Genomic DNA, 11,430 nt, shown 5'->3' with positions numbered 1-11,430 from the left:
CAGATTGTGGTTGTGTAGATGCTTGAGTGATTGATCGCTATGAAGGGTCGTATAAGCATTGATTGATTAAGTGATTTGGATTTGAAGGGATCCTCTTATATAGAGAGTACCTTAATTAGATTGGAATTGTCTCTTGCATGACCCCCATTGATTCAATGCAACGGGACATTATTCTTCCAGATACAAATTTTTGGGATTTATATCTTACAAACATATCATCCTTGTCTATGGAGTCTCATATTGCATATTTGGAGGATTATTTTGAGGACTTTCATCTCCTCTTTATTGATCTAGCCACATCAGTGTTGTCAACATATCTTCAGTGCCCATGGAGCTTGTTCTTTATCAGTTTTTGTAGTCATGATTTGTCGGTACCTCCTACATTGATTGGGCATGTACCTAATTGGTTTTTGGCATCATCATCTATCATGGACATAGCAACATTTGAGAAATTTTCAAAGGTACACAAAGTTTGGATTTACATTCCTACATCTTCCTATTTATAAAAGTGTTTTTTCATATCTCCGATGAATTTTTTCTTGTTAAGGGGAGAAATATTGTTTGTATGTAGTGTATCATGTTCTATCTTCAAGAATTCATCATTGGCATAGGAGTTGCTTCTTCATTATGGGGTGGATACATCATCTCTTCCTTTCTCTCCTATGGGGGGAATCTTGATTGTACTATTGTAATAGATTTAGTACTTGGGGAGACATTTTGAGTCCTTCATGCTTTGGGGAGACATTTTGAGTCCTTCATGCTTGTCACATGTACGTTTTTTTCTCATTTTTGTTGGTCTCTTTTGGAGAGGGGTTTTTTTCCCACTGGGTTTTTCTCTTTTTTCTCTATTTCTGAGAGTTGCATTTCTTAGCATTGGTTTGTACATGAGTACCTAATCAGGGCTTTGTTGTTGCGACTCATTCATGCATACATTTATATTATCTTTTTAGCTACTCCCTAAGTTAATCTTAAGGGGGAGTGTTGGAGTAATTAGGACAATTATCTAATTATGAATTAATTAGGTCCCTCTTACTACTCTATTCACTAAGAGCTAAACTTAGGTACATTTTAGATTTTATTTAATCAACATAAGCACATCATTATGCATTGTAATTTCATCTTATAATCTTTTCTTTTGAGCAATATGGCATATTTTTCTTGCTACTCTCAGTTGTGAAAGGTGTTGACATCAAATAAATTTTGATAAAAGAGTGGAGAAAATGGCTTGTATTTAAATTAAAAAATCTAAAATTGCACTATAGGGTTTCCAATAGTGCTTTAGAGACTTGCGGGGGACAATTGGGAGAGATTTCCCAAAAAGTTGATTGGTATAGAATTACGTTCCAAATCTGGTCATATTGATTTAAAGTTTAATCGTTCACACTAAGGACAAATACAAGACCCGCCGTCTGTGGGAATCGAACCCACGACCACGTGGTTAAAAGCCACGCGCTCTACCAGCTGAGCTAAGACGGCTTCTTCCGTTAGAGCCAAATTATATTTTATAATGTTTTTTTCTTTATCAATCAAAAAACGTTCATGTAAGATTCCCAACTGCTACTCGCAAGTGATGAACAGTCTTAAAAAAAAAGGTGGCACGAAGAGAACTGTCGTTAACTGGAGGAGGGCCATATGAAAGTTGAAAAGGGCATTAGAGTCTTATCATCCATCCCCATTTGGAGTTAACTGAATTTCAAAGTGTTATTAAATGCCTAATAAGCATAAATATTTATCATTCTGTTGTAATGTATTGTATGTTTATGTTTCTAACAATTATTTGTGTAGTATACAATTTATAGAACTAAAAATTGTTTATATCTATTAATCATTGGATAGTATCGTTAAATGTTGCTATTGTTTTTAAATCATGTAGTTTCCACATTCTATGAAGATATGATATAGATTTGCACATTACATTGTCTTCAAATTTTTTTCAAATGTTTATAATTTTGTACAATTATTTTGGTAGTATATGTTCAACAAAACTAAAAATGTGTATATTTATCAACCATTAGATATTATTATTAGTTAAAGTTATGTAGTTTTCACAGTTCATGGAGATGCGACATAGATTTGTGGACTACATTGTGTTCAATTTTTTTCCATCAACATTTTGGATCATACTACATGACCCATGATCAAGATAAAAAGAAAGAGAGCAAAGTGTTCATATATTATGATCCAAAACATTGATGAAAAAAATTGAACATAGTGTAATCCAAAAATCCATATCATATTTTATATTAGTTTTTATCATTTTTTCGCTTATTTTGTTTGGATTTGATAATGTATATTTTATTGCCAATGTTTTGGATCAAGCTCCATGATCTATTATCAATGTATGAAAGAAAAAAATGAGAGAAGTGATGATTGATCACAGAGTTTGATCTAAAATATAGGAAATTGGTGTAGTCACTGGTTAGGAGGGACCTCAAAGAGATCTATCCAAATGGGGCAACAAGAGTAAACACAATGAAAACAAGAGGATATGATGGAGGCAATTCAGAACTGAATGAATTAAATCATAAAAGATGATTATAAGTAACCGATAACATCTAAGTTATAAGATTCGACTCGCTAGCCTACCACATATATGCTCTACTATAGAATTGGTCAACTTCAGACCTCTAAATCTTAAGATCCACCTTCTAACTTCTCTGGCATGAATTCTAATGCTCAATTACAATGATTTATATGATCTAGGGAGATCCAGTTGGTCCAAAAGGGATCAAATGCTGAAGAACAAGATCAAACGTGTAAAATAGGTTCACCTCTGCCAAAGAGATTCCTCCAAAAAATCCAAAGGATGAACTGCAAATCAAAGAGAAGGTCAGCCACACGCTAAGAAACATTGGAATCAATGAGTTGGGGCTTTGCAAGCTACGAAAATGATCCGCAAGATTCACCCATAGCAAATAGGTCCAAACGGCTCCAAGGTTCTAATCCAGAAAATTGTCTCAAAATCTAGAAGCAATAGCTTGCCGGAAAATGATCCAAACGTCCTGCAGTTTAGGAATAAGGAAGATGATTATGTCCTTAAGAAAAATCCAACTCCGCAAAATCCGGTGAGCCAATGCAAGAAAATGTAGAAAGAAATATTGAAACTGCAAAAGAGAAAACAAACTAGAAAGGAAATGGTTTTGGTTGATGCAAGATTGCCATGAACTGAGGATGCTCCTTCATCAGAAATACAAATCAACATGATCAAATCCAAAAAATATATGAGCTAAAATTTCTATGATTTAATTAGTTTATAAGAATTTCATGAGTGTCAATTTAAGAGAATTTTGATGATTCTACAAGAAAAAAGTGACATCAAAGATAATTATATCTATTAACATTGACAATCACTTCCAAAAACACTCAAGAATAATACATTTTTTGAGAGAATTTGAATGTTCAATGTAACTCATTTATTAATAAATTTTCATTTGTTTATATAATTATAATAGATGATGATTAATATAAATAGTTACTATGAAAATATTGCCCAAGACATTCAAATAACAAGCATTACATATTATAACAACATAGAAACATAGAAATCACATACACATAGATCAACACAATGTCTGGTAGGTGAGATGGGAGTTGCGATGGGTGCGAGCTAGTGTGTGAGAGTATCAGCGAGGGTTGTAGGGGATATGGATGAGGGAGAACCAGACAACAATGGATTTGGGAGGGCTTATTTTTATGTGCTTTCTTAGTTCTGTGGTTTGGTCCCCTTTTTTGTGCATTTTCTTTGCTTTGAGTTCCTCTCAAGTTTCTTCCCCCTGCTTTCCATTTCACTTTCGTGCTTCCAAGATTTTCTTCTTTTTCAATTGTTTGGGCTAGTTTTGAGTGTTAGTTTCCTACATCTAGGCTTTTGGGAGGCTTTGATGGGTGTGTCATGGAAGGGGCCTTTGGGATTTTTCGTTGGATGTAGACATTATTGTAGTTTCTGTGGAAGGAATAGTGGTCGATGATTTTATATCTGCGAGGGATGTTTTTTCTTGGGTTGTTTTCTTCTGGTATGTCCTCACCTTTGTCTTTTCTTTGGAGCTAGATCCTATTGTTTTGGCAGTGTCACCTGGACTAGTTTTTGTTGTGGATGTTGGTTTCCTAATTTAATCATGGGTTGGTTTTGCTACTTTGTGGGTCATTTCGGTTTGGCCTTGCTTGGTTGTGGTGGGCTTCTCTTCTAAGGACTTTGTTAGGTTTATTGCTGTGTGGCTTTTTGTGGGTGCTTTTTGCATTAAGGCTCTGACCATGTCTTTTGACAATGTTCTACATGCTTTTCTTGAATCTTTCCTCTGTATAGACTCTTTTTGCAGTCTGTTTGGATCGCTATTCTTTTAATGGGGTTCTAATCTTTGTTGTTATTTTGGCTGGTCATTCCCTCTATTATTTTGAGAGGGAATCTTGTGAAAATTTTGGCCTTAAGAGAATGATAAAAGTTACTCTCAATCTAGTGCTTTGGAGGCTTTATGTTGTTTCATGATCAACAGTTTTGATGTTGTGGGCATGTCCTTTATTTTGCTATCCTTAGTGATACCCGTGTTGTGTTTCAAGTTTCTTTGTTTTTGTTGGTTGGGTAGTGTGCCCTGTAGTTGAAGAGCATATGTGAGGGAGGTGCGTTGGTTTCCCCTAAAGTCTCTGCTTGGTGTCCCTATGTTTCTAGGGGTAGTTTTTGTTATTTTATGTTTTTGGATGGGGTGTCTTCCTCCATTTCAGGGGAGAAGATTTCTCTTGTAGGTATTAAAAGGTCTTTATTTGTACTTATCATGGGGGGAGAAGATTTCTCTGGAAGGTATTGAAAGGGCTATATTTGTACTTATCACAGTGTATTTGATGAGGGCCTATTTTCATTTTACCCTAGATTCTCATCATGTTTCTCCTATTGAGGTGAAATGGTCTCTTATGGGGGTGGATATCCTTCTTGTCGGTAAGACTAAGGGTTTATTTATGCTCCAACTAGTCCCTTCTCATGCCTTTCTTATTGAGGTGGTGTTGTTTCCTATTGAGGTGGAGTGTGGTTGTGTGAGAGAGGTTTGGATCTACTGCAAGGGGGTTGATGCTACTCTTCCTCTTGTTCTTGGCTACAAGAGAGATGTTTCTACCCTCTTTTTAAACTTCTTTCCTTTCTCTCCTATTGAGGTGGAGACTCTGAAAGATAAGAAGAGCTTATTATTGTATCATCTCAAAGTTATGGGAGCCTTTTCAAAACTCATCATTTTAGATTATATGAGTTGATTTGTGTGGTGACTTTGTCTTGTTCTTTTTGTAGATGGTTTTCTAATATTTTGATCTTTATGGTTTGGTGCTATTAGGTTATTGTTTGCCTATTTTTATCTATTGGTAACATTACATAAGTGGGTTCTAGATCCTAGCAAAATTTGTTCGTGAAGGATTTTGGGTTTGATCAAAACTTGTTTTACCCTTAATAAAAAAAAATATAGGCATACATGAACACTATGTGTTCATTTCTCACCCTAGTCAAAAATTGAAACTTTAGGTTCTAGTTCCAATTTCTACTTCACTCTTGACCCTTGTATTACTAGGTGGACTTTGGTCTCTATTTGAGATCAAGAACTTTATGTTCCAATTAGACTTACTATGTCTCAAGGCCTAACACTTATTAGTCTTGTGTGTGTATCTAAGGTTCTAGTTTCCTATTCTCTCTAAAATCATGAGCTTGACTAATAGAAATACAAAGTTCCCATTTTTTCCCAAAACATGGAACATCCAAGGAAAAGGAAATTTCCTTGGAGCATTGTGTGTTTTGTGTTGGAACTTTGTTGTGGCTTTGGGACTATGCCCTAGTTCTCAACAAGCATCAAGTTCTTGATGAGAATCATGTTCCATATATAGTCTCAGTCCCTAATAAAATACTTATTTCAAAAGGGTCTTTGTCTCCATGCCAATGTCAAACCTAATATCTTGAGTATTCAAGGAATTGGGAGCCAATACTAAAGTTTTGAGTTTAGAGTGAGAAATGGAAAAATCAAAGTCAGTTGCATATGTATTATTGTCAAAACTTGGTGGTGGCTTTAGAACCACATTAAGTTCCTAACAAAGAAATTAGTGTTGACAACTTTTTAAAAGATGATGTCTAAGAAAATGGGTTAACAATGTGCCTAGTCTATAAATGTGAGATTGATTTTGACAAGGCCATATAAGGTCTTAAGAAAAATTTAAGCGGTTTTTAATTGTTAAATATAATCAAATTTTATTCACTTACCCATCTACCCACCATCAACTTACTCCACCTACATTGTGACCTTCCATAGAATTTGTTAATGACCTAGACTATTGTATTTATGGAAGTGATATGGATCTCCATATGTCATGGATACTACTGATGACATCTTAGTTTCTATTGTTGAATAGAAAGCTTCCAATTTATCCCAGAATTGGACAAGCCTTCCTCCTAGGTCAAGAGGTTTTCAAAAAGTTTTTCAAGAATAATCCTACCTTCATTCTTGATGTTCTATTTATTAGTAGAACTCACTCTATGGACCAAATGTTCAAATGGATCTTCCCTATCTCATAGTGAATCTGATATGGCTTCTAGGACTAGTACATATCTTTCTTCTTCCTTCCTTTCTAGTAGTCATGGGGCTGAGAAAAGATCTTCATGTACCTCTCACTTTCTTGTTCATGAGACTAGTTTGATTTCTAGATGACTAGTTTATCTTTGAAAAGAAAGATAGTATTGGGAAAAGGCATTTGTGGAGGAAAGATCCTTTTCAAGCAAGACAAGGAAAATTGATTTCCTTAAGTTGGTGCAAGTTCTGAAGTTGGACTCTTTTATTCATCTACAAATATTTGTTGATTTTTTATAGTGGCTTCGATATTGGTCTGTTCACCTTGTCCCCTTCCTTGTTCTTCCAATTGTTGTTATTGCACGAAGGCATGATAAGCTATCTAGTTTTGATATTTCAGCTCTTCCTCTTCAATTGACCTTAATTGGCCTTAAAAATCTTCCATAATCCCTTTGGTGCTAACATTAGTGGAACTCTTTTCATTAGGGTAATAGGTAACACAATGGGTTGATTAATGAAAAGATTGGGGATACATGGGTGATACTCTTTCATTCTCAATAAAAAGTGGGAAAAAATGCTCCCTAATCAAGATATTCTCCCATAGCTGAGTGGAAACATGAACAAAAGATTTCTAGAGATTATCCCATTAAGGTAAAGTGGTACACACTCTTTGACTCATGTTCATGCTAGAATGTTAAAAATTGATGAAAAGATTCTTCTAGAGTAATACCCAAAAAATACACCAAGCCTTCCATATAATAAAAATCTAATGTCCCAATAGGTGTGCCAGGAAATCCTATTGATCCCTAAGAAGGATTGTGCCTTAAATAAGGGCGGTTTGGAAATTTTACATCTATCTCACTATTTCTCTCTATATCTCTCACTACTCTCTATTTATTTATATTAATATCTCCCAACATCTCTCTCCCTATTCCTCTCTATCTCACTACATCTCCCTCTATTTATATCACTCCCCCTCTCCCCCCCTCTCTCTCCTCTCTCTATCTCGTATCCATATTTTTCTTTACCTCTATTGTCTTATCTCTCTATCTCTTCCCCTATCCCTCTCTCTCTTTATGTCGTCATATATCTATATCTCTTCCTCTTCCTTTTTATTTTCTATTTTCTCTCTCTGTCTCTCTCTCTCTAGATATCTTTCTCTTTCTGTATAACATAATGCCTCTCTCTTTTTCTTTCTATACATCTCTCGCTCCCTCTCTTCTCCCTATTTCTATCTCTCTCTCCCCAACTCTATTTGTGTATCTCTCTATTCCTTGTTCTTCTATCTCTCTTCCTCTCCTCATCTATATCTCCTTATATCGCCATCTCCTCATCACTAGATATAGCACCATCTCTCTCTTTATCTCTCTATCTATTTGTCTCCCTCTTCCTCTCTTTCTCTATCTTCATATCTACCTCTCTCTTCCTTTCTCACCCTCTATCTTTAGACATGATTCCCTCTCTTTATCAATCCATCTCTTCCCAAGCATCTCTTCCTCGCCCTCTTCTTAGAATTATACATCTATATCTCTTTATCTCTCTATCTCTTCATATTTTTTACTCAGTATATTTTAAATCGCCACGTAGAAGATGTACTATAACTTACGAGTTGTCTTGTTACTTGACTAATACATACCACATTAACTAGAAAGATTGAATATTACTCACATACTTTGGCGAAATCAGCTAGTGACTTTTTTCCATTTAGTTGTTTAGCCATGTAATAATGAATATATTCTTGATGTCTGAACTTCTTAAATATGGGAGGGTGTTCCTCATCTACAAGGTTGCTTACAGGAGCCACTTCTTCATCCAAACCTGGATGGTAAAACATAGCAATAGACAATCTTTCTTTCTCCTTGTTTGTCATTGTTCGATGTTCTATACTCTTATATCTCCAATTTGTCATAACCTATAATTGAATTGAAATGTCACATATTATATTTTTAATATTATATATATTTCAAAAAAATTTATCAATAACCAAACATACACAACATTTACTTCCATTAGGTCACCAATGTTTACAACATATGCATAAGGAATCGGTTGAATAGGAATCCATTCATTGTTCTTGTGAACATGAAGACCTTCTTGTTGACAATTGACACTCTACTGGTTCGGTTTCATTATGTTGTCATTGATGGCAACATGTTTTGGGGTTCAGGCTTCATATGGTGTACCGACAGGCACTTCACAGACTCTACACCGACACCAAAAATTCTTGGTATGGTAAAGGATATCGGTATTGGAGGCCAACACATCTTGGATCTGACATCGGCAAATTGTTTTAATGCTTATTCATTTATGTAATAAGGCCGACATGTAATATGATATTTTATATATCCTTGTAAGTTGACATAAGGCATAAATTTGTATAGGGTATATAGGGGAGATTGATTAGATCACTTTTGATATGGATGAATAGAAAGATGGATGTAATGTAATGTGAAATATATTAGAGAGACTATGTATGTGAGGAATTCATGGTAAGGGTTATTCCAGTACTGAGGTTTAGGGTTTTAACTGGAACAGACATAACTTAAAATGAAACTGTATTTTGGCATAGGAGATTCTATAATAAGAAGTTCACTATTCTCCAGATTGTTGTCTGGATTGTTATGTAGTTAGTGAGGCTCCTTTTGTGATGAGCAGTGTACTCTAGGTTGTAAGCCTTCCTGCAAGTGCAAGCCCATCATATATTGTAATATCTCTTCATATAGCCAGTGAATTGATATTGTGGGTCACAAATCCCATTGTGGTTTTTCCTCATTGAGGCTTTCCACGTATAAATCTGTGTGTTATGGTTCTCATTTATGTGTTTGTCTTATTAGTTGCATTACTTCTTTCAATTCTATTTATATTGGTATACCGATTGGTGTATGTATGTTTTGTTAAGGCTAAAATATTTTATTCTGGTATAACACTGATTCACCCCCCCCCTCTTAGTGTTATTGGTTTCCAAGAATTCGTATCAGAGCCTTGTGTCTCAGAGGAAGTTTAACAGTTTGAGGAAGATCCTGAAATCAGAATCATTGAATATGGCTTCAAAGAAGCAGCTTGAGATGGCACTTGAAGATTATTATGCTGAAAGATTAAAGAACTTAAAGATACAAGATGAGTTGAATTCTGCTAAAGAATTTATTCTTGTCCTACATTAAAGATTATCATCGGTTCAAGCTACAAGGAAGGAACTTTTGCAAAATCAGGATGACGAAGATGCACTTAAGGAACAATGTCAAAAAATGAGTCAGGAGAACATGGTTAGAAAGAATCAAATGCAAATAATGACTATGAGATTATCTAAGGATATTGAGGACAGAGAGAAAAAGGAAGAAAATCTTGTTGTATCCCTGAAGAACGAATTTGAAGAATGTGGTAGGTTGACTCATGAAATTGAGATATTAAGGTCTAATTTGGTACAATCTCGGAGCAATGAGCAAGATCCTGAGAAGCAAATGACAATACTAAGAGATGATTTAACTGTTGCAAGTGAGTACAAAGAAAAATTCAAGATCAACTCAGCACAGATTGGAGATTTAAGTGGACTTGGAATTGAGCAAGGATAGAGTTCTCGTACTGCTAATAAAGATCAAAACCATAAGGCACTAGAAAGGCAATTCAATTCTTATAAATTCAATGGTAGATGTTTTGTTTGCAATATATTTGGTCACATGGCTAGGCAATGTATAAACAGAGCAAATCAAAACCCTGATTCTGCTCCCGGTAAATGTTCTAAATGCAATAAAATTGGTCATGAGACAATTGATTACAAAATGAATGTAAAATGCTATGCTTGTGGAAAATTTGGACACATGGCTAATCAGTGCAGGTCAAGCAATTTCACCGTTTTTAGCAAGGCAATTTAAAAGAACAATGTTACATCTTATGCATGTAATGAAGTTGGACATATTGCTAAGTTTTGTAGAAGCAAAAATCCATTGGCTGGCAATGGAGGATTAAATGATAAAGGAAAAGACAAGGTAAATGAAATTCGACAAGATCATACTCAAAGATGGGTTAGAAAGACTGAAGAGCAATCATCAAATGGGAATGTCCTATTTACCTATCCGGCAAAACAGGCTACTCCTGCACCGACAGTGAGATCATCCGGTAACTAAGGAAGATGCCTCAGGGGTAGGCAAATTTCATGAAAGATGATGCATATGTCCCTGGAGGAGATTCTGGAAGATGTTCCAGATATTGGAGAGGATTATCCGGCATTGATATATTCAGAGTGAGATCCGGTATCATTCACCGGTAGTCATTTATGTCAACAAAAAATTAGGGATTTCTTGATGGATAAAAGGTCGATTACATTTCATTATTATTGACCCAGCATTCAAAGCAATTTCAGAGCGATTCAGAGCAAATTAGTGTAATTAGAAGCTATTCAGAGGCGATCAGATTTTATCTCAAACGATCACATCGATGTCTGAAATATTTGAAGAGGTTTTCACTAGCAACGTTCTAAAGGTATTTTTCTTGAATCATGGAATCGGGATCATTTTATGCTCCTATTTTCATTGCAAATCCAACTATAGTAGACGTTAACGACCACCGCAGGCCAATTTTCAAATGATATCCACATGTGGCTACCAAGGAAGATTCAGTTGGAGTGTTTTATCGCATCTCGGAGGGAGTGGTATATGTAGAAGATGTTAGGGCCTATATTCATTATCATAAAGAGGACTTAGGCACTTACGAGATCAAAGGGATGTATATAAATGAACTCATGGGAGAATCTAGTAAAATCAAACTGAAATATAAACACATCGAAGATCTAGGGTTCACTAATATTCAGGATATTTCAGAATTCGAGGATGAGATTGTCAGATATGTACTGAGAAGAGTACATGGGGAATTCATATGGCTAGATCGACCCTACAAAATCACTAATGAATCC

General features: G+C 35.3%; 1 non-coding gene across 1 annotated transcript; it reads right to left on the bottom strand.

Moving 5' to 3' along the window:
* Nucleotides 1-1,403: 1,403 nt before the first annotated feature.
* TRNAK-UUU (transfer RNA lysine (anticodon UUU)) lies at nt 1,404-1,476 on the bottom strand. The gene has a single exon. It is a non-coding gene; the product is annotated as a tRNA-Lys (tRNA).
* Nucleotides 1,477-11,430: the final 9,954 nt, after the last annotated feature.

Source organism: Cryptomeria japonica, chromosome 7, assembly GCF_030272615.1.
Source record: "Cryptomeria japonica chromosome 7, Sugi_1.0, whole genome shotgun sequence".
In the NCBI taxonomy this organism is placed as follows: Eukaryota; Viridiplantae; Streptophyta; class Pinopsida; order Cupressales; family Cupressaceae; genus Cryptomeria; species Cryptomeria japonica.
The sequence above is the reverse complement of the archived record's forward strand: the minus strand, read 5'-3'. Positions and strand labels throughout refer to the sequence as shown.